Source organism: Leopardus geoffroyi, chromosome C3, assembly GCF_018350155.1.
Source record: "Leopardus geoffroyi isolate Oge1 chromosome C3, O.geoffroyi_Oge1_pat1.0, whole genome shotgun sequence".
Classification (NCBI taxonomy): Eukaryota; Metazoa; Chordata; class Mammalia; order Carnivora; family Felidae; genus Leopardus; species Leopardus geoffroyi.
In genome coordinates this window covers 94664234-94676698 of record NC_059338.1, presented here as the reverse complement: position 1 = coordinate 94676698, position 12465 = coordinate 94664234, and the positions used below count along the sequence as shown (strand labels likewise).

The following is a 12465-nucleotide window of genomic DNA, read 5'->3' as shown; positions in this document are numbered from 1 at the left end:
TTTTTTTCCCACAAGATTGCAGCAACTCAGTTCCATCTTCAGGCTCCACTTGAAATTCACCTTCTCTTGCTCTTTCTACCACATCTGCAGTTTATTCCTCCATTGAAGTCTTAAACCCCCTGAAGTCATCCATGAGGATTGGAATCAACGTTTTCTAAATTTTGGAAAATCAAAATATCACGTTGATATTTTGGCCTCTTCCCACATGAATCACAAATGTTTTTAATGGCACCTAGAATGGTGAATCCTTTCCTGAATGTTTTCAATGTACTTTGCCCAAATCTATCAAAGGAATCACTATCTATGGCACTTACAGTCTTATGAAATATATTTCTTAAATAATAAGACTTAAAAGTTGAAATTACCCTTTGATTCTTCGGCCACAGAATGGATATTGTTAGCAGGCATGAAAACAACATTAATCTCACTGCACATCTGCCTCAGAGTTCTTGGGGGACCAGATACATTGTACATGACTGGTACTGTTTTGGGAGGAATCTTTTTTCTGAGCAGTAGTTCTCAATGGTGGGCTTCTAATACTTAGTAAGCCATGTTGCAAATTGAGTGCTGTCATTAGTGTTTGTCGTTCCATTTCTACAGCACAGGCAGAGTAGATTTCACATAGTTCTTAAGAGCCCTTAGATTTTCAACATGGTAAATGAGCACTGGCTTTAATTTAAAGTCATCAGCTGCATTAGCCCCTACCAGGAATCAGCTTATCCTTTGAAGCTTTGAAGCCAGGCATTGACTTCTCCTTTCTAGCTAGGAAAGTTCTAGATGGTGTCTTCTTCCAACAGAAAGCTGTTTTGTCTATATTGAAAGTCTGTTTGGTGTCGCCACCTTCATTAATTATCTCAGCTAGATCTTCTGGATAACTCGCTGCAGCTTCTACATCAGCACTTGCTGCTTCACCCTGCACTTTCATGTTATGGAAGCAGCTTCTTTCCTTAAACGTAATGAACTAACCTCTGTTCACTGGGGTAGCACTTTTAATTTCCTTCAAGTACTCTTCCTTTTCATTCACAACTCAGCTAACTTTTTGGTGTAAGGGCTCTCTAGCTTTCTGCTGCAAATGGCTTTGACATGCCTTCTTCACTAAGCTTAATCATTTCTAGTTTTTGATTTAAAGTGAAAGATGTGTGATTCTTAGAAACCATCGTAGGGTCATTAACTAATTTCAATGTTGTTGGGTCTCAGGGAATAGGGAGACCTGAGATGAGAAGGAGAGATGGTGGAATGGCTGGTTGGTGTAGCAGTCAGGACGCATGCATTTATCAGTTAAGTCTGCTGTGCTAAATGGGTGTGGTTCTTGGCGCCCCAAAACAATTACAATAGTAATATCAAAGATCACTGACCACAGGTCACCCTAACAGATATAATAATAAGGAAAAAGTCCGAAATATTGTGCGAATTACCAAATTGTGATACAGAGACCCAAAGTGAGCAGATGCTGTTGGAAAAATGGGGCCAATACACTTGGTCAACGCAGGGTTGCCATAAACCTTCAATTTGTAAAACAACAACAACAACAACAACAACTCCACAATAACTGCAAAGCTCAATAAAACAAGGTATGCCTGTATTTCTATTCATGCCTTTGGTCCCAAATTAGTCGCATGTCAATCACTTGGAACAAAGAGGTTTGGGAAATAAAAGATTTACTTTGAACAGTTATGTGCCCATTGAAAAACTAAGAGTTCTTTCACTCTGGAAGAAGGAGAAAACAGCTGTTTTTGTTCAGCCATCAATCTCTACAGCACAGGAGAAACTAACAATTTTTATGTTCCTGCTTTAAAAATAACAGTAGTGAGCTTTAAAATGTCACATTCACCCCAAAGAACTTTAGGAAAGAGTTAGCATGAATTATTCTAACATCACTTGGGAAAAAAATGATCACCTGAGTGAAAGTGAGGTAATACAACATATAACTATGACCAAGGACTATGTCACTAATAGACTGTTATTAATTTTTAAAAGCACATTCTGTCACCAGCTGATTGCAAACATTTCTGAGGAGTGCCAAAGTTTCAGGAAACACAAAGTAATAGGTAGAGGAAAGTGGATGTTCTCACAGATATTACATTTCATTAGTTTAATCATATTGGAGAGTGCCCAAGAAAGTATACTTCCTTTATAATTTGTTAAGGTGAAAAAGTCATGTTCACCGAAAATTGCTCCTGATTTAACTCATCCTGAGATAAATATTCTGAAAAGCAGGGAAATATTTTACATTTCTCAGTTGAATTATAGCCACATGCATCGCACACATATAAGAAATGTAAATGTGGTGTAATGAAATGTATTTTTGAAATATGTAAGAAATTATTTTTCCATTTCTATAAAATTATACTTGGGTATCCTCCGCAATCCTCTGTCCTTCTCTACCTAGAATTTTATCTCCATTTCTTTAGAACTATATTTCTTGAAAATGATGACTTTCAACACTATTTCCACATCCTTACCTATCATTTGCTATTTCTGATTTTACAATCTGGTATCTTATGTACCAGTGTAGCACATCAGCTCTCACAAGTTCACCAGTTAATAATCAAATCTATCTGGTATTTTTTCAGCCTTTATTTTACAGATTAACTGTAGAATGTTTGATACTATTGGCCACTCCTCCTGCTCATTTATTCTTAAAATCCTGATCTTCCCCCTAAAAACATCTCATACAATCTTCTCCATTTCACTTAATGGTGACTCCAAAATTTTGGTTACTCAAACTAAAATCCTTGGGAGTCATCTTAGATTGTCAGTTTCTCTTACACTCTTACTTCTAAGCCATGCAGAATTCCCCCTGGTTCCACCTTACATTTCATTCTCTCCACTGTAACCACTCTAGTCCATGGACAATACCTCTCACCTGACTGATTGCAAGGGCCTCCAAGTTGGTCTCCCTTCTTCTTCCTTTATTCTGTTACATAACTTAGCACTCAAAAAGTCTTCCTAAACATCGATCATACAACATCTCTCCTCAAAACCCTGAATTGGCTTCCAATTTCACTGTGAATATAAGTGAAAGTCTGTACAATGGTCTACAAAGCCCTGCAACGTCTGCCCCCTATTCCTGTTGCCTCTCTAAGCTTATAGCCAAACACCTTTGCATTTTTTTAGTGGCCAGCAAGCCTTCTTGCTACTATTAAAATACTGTGTTAGATTAATGTATTAGAAAACCTATTTTGATTGCCAGAAGGGAAACTTACTGACCAACCAAAGATCAGAAAATGCTAGCATGCTAGTGGTCTCCAGAGCAACCAGAACAAATATTTAATGTTACCAGTACCCTTTCTCTCAACATGCCTTCTTTTTTTTCACATTGGCTTCATTTTCTCAGGCTGCCTTTCTCCACAGGTGGGAAATACGGCCTCCTGGCAGATGCTACACTCAGACCTTCTGAAGTTGAGCTCTCATGTGAAAAATTCGAGGAAGACCTTTGACTAGTGTAATGGACTTCATATTTATATCTCCCCAAAATTCATATGTTAAAACAGCATTCCCGGTGTGATGGTATTTGGATATGGGTCCTTTGGGAGATAATTAGGTCATGAAGGTGGATATCACATGATAGGATTGATTAGTGCCCTTATTGGATACAGGAGACAGCTTGCTTTTTCTCCATGTGTCCATCATGTGAGGATACAAGAAGATGGCAAACCAGGAAGAGAATTCTCACCAAAAACAAATCTGCTGGCATCTTGACTGCTGGCACCACAGTTTCCAGAACTGGAAGAAGTAAGTTTTTTGCTTAAGTCACCCAGTCTATGGTAATTTGAGCTCTCCAAACAGACCAAACAACTAGGTTGGCTTGAAACATAGAAAGAGACTGAACTCAGGAAACAAATTCTTCTATTCAAATCCCATCTCTGTTACTTATTATCCATGTGACTTTGGAAAGTTATTTAATTTTTCTGGACCTTATAATTCCCAGTAGTAAAGTGTGGATAATAGTAGTGCCTATCCAAAACAAATGTCATGAGATAAATGAATCTAAGTAAAGTGCTTAGAAATGCTATCAATCAACTGTGCAAGATTTTCCATGTCTATAGAATTGTATTTTTTAAATGAGAGAGGAGTATTTCCCAAAATTAAAAGGAGTTTCTATGCTCCAAAATTAAGAGTACAAGTTAGAGAAAAAACATCGACAGCTCTGAGAAAAATGTTCAACATTATATATTTATAATTTATCACCATTGATGTCCTGAGATCTTACATAATCATGGTTTGGCACAAATTATAAATTGTGATTTTTTAAATTTTTAAAGATTAACAGAAGAAAGAACTGATTTTCTCTATTGATAGTAATAATATTTGTTGCAAAATCTTGACTTTATGTGGGAACCATCTGAAAACACTAAAGGCTAAATATATGTCTGTGCAAAGGAAAACATTACTCAAGTGAGCACATTAACAGATGTCAGTAGTGTCTTGGAAAGCCTAAATCCATGGAGCTAGATCACTTAACAAATGACTGCTCAAATACTTAAATTATGCCAGCATAGCACAAAAGAAAGGGATTGGTGATTCTTTCATTGTCAGAATTTATAGTTAGCTGATTGGAATGATTCAGGAGCTCCTGTTTTGCCAGCAGTACAAGTATATTGTACTATGCTAAAAAAAGGTACAATAGTAGGAATAATGTTGGGGCTTGTGAAGCTCTGCCATTTGCCAAAAATTTATCATTCTCATTTTAGAATTCAAATGTGTACTGCTTTTACATTGTGTCTATTATGTAATAGTGTGTTAAAATCTAAGATTAGTTTAATTTGTTTCTCCTTGTGATTCCAACATAAAATGCTTATCAACAAGGCTCTCTACATGGTTATAATCTGAAGTAGCCAGATACCAGCAAGATATTTAATCCAAATACTGTACATGGAATTGTGGTTTCAGAGTATCCACCAAAACATGAGATTTGATATTATGTATGAAAAGAATATAAAGATTTCAGATTATTACAAAGTTCATAAAGGTCATTATGGCTTTACTAGACCCCTTTAAATTGAATATAGAAAATCAACATAGGAAAAATGAGTTGATTGAAAACATGTACATGTATTTTCAGATGTGACAAAAAGGAATTCTGAATATTTTCAGCAATATTATTCTGTTTGTGTTTGTGTGTGCACAGTACATGTAGGAATGTGCTTTCACACCTGCATAAATATATATTAAAAATCTCAGAGATGTTGGTGGCTTCCACTAAATTAGCCACAAATATCAGGGTGTCAATTCCTTGTGACTGACTCTACATATTTGCAAGATGGTTGTAATGACATATCCACTCTGTGGAATAGAATAGGTTTTAGTATGAAAATTAAAAGTTTAATAACAATAATAATAATAATTTTGTATTCATTTTTCACTGGATATTTTCAATATGTCTCATTCAAACAATAACAAATATTTACTAGATTATTATTTCTATATCTGTAGTAACTTGACTCATTATCTCCTCTGTTGGACAGTAAGATCCACAAGAATGAAAAGTCAATGTTGATTTTGTCCCCTTTTTACCATAGATTCATAGAGCACAGCCTCTGATTCAATAAATATCTGCTAAGTGAATAACCCTCCATGATACTGTCAATTAATTAATGATTCCAAAATAAAAGTAGCCTTCTCATGGACCCATGGTTATAAATAATCAATCTGGGATTAAAAGTCAGATAAAACTGAATACAGAATTAATGTTGTTTTTTTCCCCTACATAAACCCAAATGTATATGGTGTTAAAATATATAAAAATCTAACAGTTTTACCACTTAAAGTGTGCAATTCCATGCCATTTAATACATTCACAATGGTGAGAAATTATCACCACTATCTAGTCCCAGGATACTTCATCATATACCAAGGAAAGAATTCCTCCTGAGTCCTGTGGTATTGATGTCTAATGTACTGTAAGTTCTAGTGATCTGCCGTACAACGGAGTATCTGTATTTACTAGTAATGTATTGTGTACTTTAAAATATATGAAGACAATAGATATGCTAAGTGTTTTTTTCAACAAACAAAACAAAAAATACACACACACACAAAATCAAGGAAAGATGACAGATACATTAATTAACTTGATTATGGTAATGGTATTAAGGATGTATGTATATATCCAATGTCATTAAGATATATACATTAAATGTGTCCAATTTTGTATATAAATTATACTTCAATAAAGCATTAAACAACACTAGTGAGGATGTGTGTGTGGGGCACAGAAATGAAAATTTTCACAGATATGAGGAAAAGTATGCTTACAAACTAAGATAAGTAGGAGAAAAGGAACATGATTTTAAGAAAGAATATTAGACATTTTTCCAAAAAAGACTTACAGATGACCAGTAGGTATATGAAAAGATACCCAGCATCACTAACCATCAGGGAAATGCAAATTAAAGCTGGGAGATATCGCCTCACGTTTGTTAGGATGACTATTACCAAAATGACAAGAGATAATAAGCGTCAGGGTGTGGAGAAATGAGAACTCTTTTCCACTGAGTTTGGAATATAGATTGATATAGCCATTATGGAAAAAAAATATAGGGTTTTCTCAAAAAAATTAAGAATAGAACAACCATAATATCCATCAGTCCCACTTCTGGTGTATATCAAAAAATATATAATTAATATCTTGAAGAAATATATTCACTTCCACATTCATTGCAGCCAATATTATTCACAATAGCCAAAACATGCAAACAACCCAAGTGTCCAACAGCTGAATGGATAAAGAAAATACGGTATATACATATATAATGGAAAATTATTCAGCCATATTAAAAAAAGTAAATCCTGCTATTTGCAACAACACGGATGAACCTGGAGGACATTATGCTAAATGAAATAAACCAAACACAGAAGGCAAAGTACTGTACATTCTCACTTACATGTGGAATCTAAAGTCAAACTCACATAAGCAGAGAGTAGAATGGTAGTTGCCAGGGGCTGGGAAGTAGGGGGGTGAGGAAGTAGGCAGATGTTGGTCAAAAGGTACAAACTTTCAGTTATAAGATGCATAAGATCTGAAGATCTAATGAACAGCATGGTGACTTAGTCAATAATACTCGTGTACTTGAAATTTGCTAAGAGAATAGATATTAAATGTTCTTAACCACACACAAAAAAATGTCAACTATGTGAGGTGATGGCTGTGTTATTAGTTTGATTATGGTAATCATTTTACAATGTATATGCATATCAAATCATCGTATTATACACCTTAAATACATGCAATTTTATTTGACCATTGTACATCAATAAAATTGGAAAAATAAATAAATGCCTTGATTAATTAAAAAATATTAAAAGTGAATCCGACTAAATTCAGGGGTCAGGAAAAAAATTATATAAGGAAGTGGGCTTGAACTAAAAAATAAGTGAAGTGAGGAGGTTGAAAGAAGAATTTTCTGAGCAGGGTGTCCAACCCGTGTAAAAGCCCCGTGCAAGGATCTGAGGAAGTAAAAGGAGGCCAGTACATCTCAAGTTCAGAGAAAAAATTGGGGTTGGTATGAGATGTGGATGGATATTCAGAGTCCAGGCATATCATGGAGAATATGCTTGAGACACAGCTTCATTTGAGATATTTACTCTTTATCCATTGAACGATGACAGTTTCTGAAAGGTATTAAGTGTGGAACAGAGAGTAAAACCAACTTTGAGATTTTTAGAGATTATTCTGGTGATAACCCGTAAGAAAGAATATAAGTAGATGAACATGGATGCAGTGAAATTAGTTAGTAATTTATTATATGACAAATTATGAATTGTGTCTGTCTGTACTTGTACCATCACAGCAGTGATGCGGGAAAACAAAATATGCACTATTTGGCGATTACTTGTAAATAGGGGCTGAAGGGAAAATAAGGGAAACATCCAAGTAAAGATGCCGAATTAAGAGTTAAATCTATTACAGTTCAGAAGAAAGGCATATAAAAAGTTGGAAGTCTTTAAAATACAGATGATGACTGAAATCAAAGGTTTGACTAAGTTTAACTATGGACAGAACATGGACTAAGGAGAGCCTTAAACCAATTTTTGTTTTTACATTTCTTTCTGTCATCTTCAATTTCTTTTCATAAGTGCTCCACAGTTTTCAGAGTATAGATCTTTTACCTCTGTGGTTAGGTTTATTCCTAGGTATCTTATGGGTTTGGGTGCAACAAGCTTTTGCTTTTAATATTTAGTTACCAGTTAGAGGAAAATGAACTACCAACTAGAGGTTGACACAGAATTCCCAGACGATTAGGACTAAACCTACCAGAGAAGCACAGCATAATGAAAGCTTATGGGAGGAAAATAGACCAATTTTGAAATCAGTCCTTTGGATTTAGCAACATAGAGAGGGTTGTTAACTTTAGGGAGAACTACTTCAGGAGTAGTAGATTAAGAAGTGAGTGAAGTAAGAAAAAACATGAGAAGAGTTTTGTTTTTTTTTAAAGTATGGCTGTGAAGGGGAAATGGGATTTAATGTTTTAAAAAGTTAAGGACCTATTGGTGGAAAGGATTCAATTGAGAGGGCATTGATATTTGGAGGAGACATGTCTAATGCACACTAGAGAGATTATCTTTCTATAGGAGAAGAAAGTAACGTATGCATAAAAGTAAAACATGCTATGACGGTAAGATTTTTAGCAGTTTTGTAGTGGTAAGTAGCAAATGATAGCTTCATTTTTTTTTTTTTTTTTTTTTTCTGGAAAGTATAATGAAAGACCATTTGAAAGGTGCTGGGAAAGGTAAAGATTTGCAAAGAAGGAGAGATCCCCAGGTGTGTCTGAATCTCTAGGAAATCTTTGGAAGTAGGTGAGGCAAGCTGGTCGCTGTAATCTGGTTCAATAGAATCACACTGGCGTGGAATTTTCCCATTTGAACACTGCTTTCCTAAATGTCATGTAATTAATACCAGTCAATTTGTTAAGTTAGAGCTCTCTATTTGCCGCGATTTTTTCTGACGGTTGCAAGTCCCAGATAAATTCTCATTTTCACGGATAACAAGCATCTCAGATACGGAGAGTATTAAACAAGATTAAAGGGCATGTGGACCCTGCACCGGCCAAGGGGCTGCCTTGCGCACCTCGCTGCATGAGCACCCGCCTAGAGCCAGCATTGAAGCTACAAGATGGCTGACCAGGACCCGAGGGGAGGTAGCCCCTCCAACGAACGGTGGCCTCAGGCACGGGGGCTGTGGTCACCTCTCGCTTCAGGACACCCGCGGATGTAGTGAAGGGACCCTTGCGGTCTCTGCGGCCCTGAGTGGCCAGCAAGCCGATGCCCCCCTTGCCGACTCTGGTGCCTCTCCTGGGCCAAAGTACCTCCTGTACTGCGGTGGTGTCTTGGGGCTCCTGCCTCGGTGCCCACACGGTGCCTGCTGTGCCGCCGGCTTCAGGACCCACTCCCTTCACTGGCACCACGGATACCTTCGTGGAGATTGTGAGACACGAGGTCACCAGCACCCTGTGGAGTGGCCTCCCAGCCCCCCGGTGGTGACTGTGCCGGCCACTGCTGTGTAGCTTCCCCATCAAAGACCTTTCCTTGCGGTCCGGCCCGGACTTCTGACCTCCCCGCACCCGTGGTGGCGGGGGCACTAGGCTGCGTGGGCACCCTGACTGTGATCAGCTCCCTGGAGCCGGTGAGGACAAAGCTGCAGGCTCAGCGCGTGTCACAGCATGGCTCGTGCCTGTGTTAGGGCCGCTGTGGCTCAGGGCGGCTGGTGCTCAGTGTGGATGGGCTGGGGCCCCCCTGCCCTTCGGGATGGGGCCTTGGCCTTTTCTGCTCTGCACTGGTGCGACGATGACTGGGTGGGCTCAGGCCAAAGGACCAGGCACCCATGGGCGCCCACTGTGTGGCTGGTGACGTCTCAGGGATGGCGGCAGCGGTGCCCACTCTACTCTTTTCCACGGGGTGGAGACTCAGGCCAGGTGGCAGCGGGAGCGCTGGAGGCCGTGAAAGTGACACCAGGCAGGCCCACTCCACCTGACTGCTGCCGTTGCAGAGGACCCAGCTGAGTCAGGCACTGGGGGTCTCTAACAGCTTCCTCCGGAGGATGAGGATCTTCAGGGCCACCCCCTCCTTCATGTGCCATCATGATCAGCTCTTTCGAGTTCAGTTTGGCAAAAGCTTCTTCCAGGGGCTCAATGGAAAACAGCCTGTAGGTTCTTAAAAGGAGCCAAGGTGCAAGGACCGCATCTCTTCTGAGGGTGAGGGTGCGGCAGAAGATGATGGAGTCAAGGGCCTATTCTCAGTACTGAGAAGAGGGGCCTCAGTCTCTCAATTAGGAGCACCGAGGGGAAGGGGCTGCCCCTCTGGGCCTGCCCAGGCCCCCCAACACAGCTTTATTCCTACTGGTCCTCATTTCTCGACCCGGAGAATGATCACTTTTCCAGCCTCCCAGCCAAGTTCAAGACCACATCTACTAACTGTCCCCTTCCCTCCACCATTTCTCTGTGTATTTGCTGTAACTGGGTCTATCCTCAAGAGACACAAAACCCTGGGCCTGGTGTAGTCCACACCCACACTCCTTGAATCTAAAAATGATGAATTTCTTGAAAGAAAGAAAGAAAGAAAGAAAGAAAGAAAGAAAGAAAGAGAAAGAAAGAAAGAAAGAAAGAAAGAAAGAAAGAAAGAAAGAAAGAAAGAAAGAAAAAAAGAAAGAAAGAGAAAGAAAGAAAGAAAGAAAGAAAGAAAGAAAGAAAAAAAGAAAGAAAGAGAAAGAAAGAAAGAAAGAAAGAAAGAAAGAAAGAAAGAAAGAAAGAAAGAAAGAGCTTTACCTTGAACATCCTTCCTTGTCGTGTTCTGTTGGGAGCATGTTCTCCCAGGTCTTTGCCTCTGTCTGACCATTTCTGGAAAGACTCTACCATCTCAATCTTTAGGAATCTACTTTTAAGAAAAAGGAGATATTTTCCTTATCTACTTCATATGCTTCATAAGTGACCAATAATATTCTCCATGACACATTTTATATTCCTTTTTGTTACTCTGTTTAGTGTCAGAAGTCCACATACACCCTTCCAAACTTTCAAAGATTCCAAGTAAAGGGTTGATGTAATATCTAGAATAACTGGCCTGCAAATATTTAGCCAGTTTTCAAATATATATATTCATATGTATTTATATAAAATATTTATATTTATATAATATTGACCTAGAAGTTTCAAATGAATAATCTGAATTTTTGGCTGATTAACTATAAATGTAAACATCTTCTTTCCTTAGTATTAAATTTATAGTATAATAAATTTAGTATTAAATTTATACTATGTTATTCTTGAAGTCTAAGTGGGAGCAATTTTTTAAATTTTTTAGAGGACCTAAGAAACGGAAATGGAGAAAATCATATTCAGTTCTCATTATGTAGCAAAAATATGTAGCTAAAATGGCTACTCATCTCTAAGAAACAAAATTCCTTTATTAATTATATGCCAATATTACAGTAATGCTTTGCTAACAGAGAAAAGAGTTTTGAAGCCAATAAAATAAAAGCTACAATGAAGCTCAAATTTAAAAAAGATATGTGCACATGAAAATATCATCCAAATAAATGGAAAAAAGTTTCATGAGTTACCTATTATACTGTCACCTTTTATAAATAGGTTTTTCATGTTGTAACTCAAAGTTCAACATAATAATCTTATTTGGAGGGAAAATAGAGAAATTTATTCTATAAGTATATAAAACATTATCAGGAGCAATTTAGAAAATTGTTTAGTGTTTAAGATGTGTTTTCATAAGTACCGAACTATCTCTGTGACAGGGATTTCCTTTTTCTTATTTATTTATTTGTTTATTTAGAGAGCAGAGGAGAGGGGCGGAGAGAGAGAGAGAGAGAGAGAGAGAGAGAGAGAGAGAGAGAGAATCTTAAGCAGGATCCACGTTGAGCATGGAGCCCAAGCAGGGCTTCCTCCCATGACCGTGGGATCATGACCTGAGTCAAAATCAAGAATCGGATGGTTAACCAACTGAGCCATCCAGGTGCCCCAGGCAGGGATTTCTTAATATTAACATAATATCATGGTAATATATTCTCCACTACCTACTTATAGTAAATTTTTTCATTCCTCAAATTATCTAAATGGGAAACTGATATATTTTGTGTCTAAAAGAATGGCAAGAAAAGAAGTCCTATACATAAAATCAAGACTGTGGTCAGTGAACTAAGAATTTGCACCTGTGTATGATGTTGAGAAGATTTTGGAACCAGTGACTCCAGTTTCATATACCCCTTTCTATAGCACACAACTGGGTATAACAGTACTTTGTGAGGTTTTCCTTTCTTCTTGGAAATGGATCTATATGTATCATCATTCAATTAATGCAACACGCATGGCATTCACTATATACTACACACTGTGTTGAATATTACGCAGAGTGAAATTAGACATAGTTCTTGTCCTCCAAATTTCACAGCCTAATATCGTAAAAGTATTTCTGGGGGTCCATTGTCCTCTGTATCACACATAGAGAGTGGCCTCC

General features: G+C 37.8%; 1 pseudogene; it reads left to right on the top strand.

The window, feature by feature from the left end:
* Nucleotides 1–8451: 8451 nt before the first annotated feature.
* LOC123586615 lies at nucleotides 8452–10001 on the top strand (annotated as a pseudogene).
* The last annotated feature ends 2464 nt before the right edge of the window (nucleotides 10002–12465 follow it).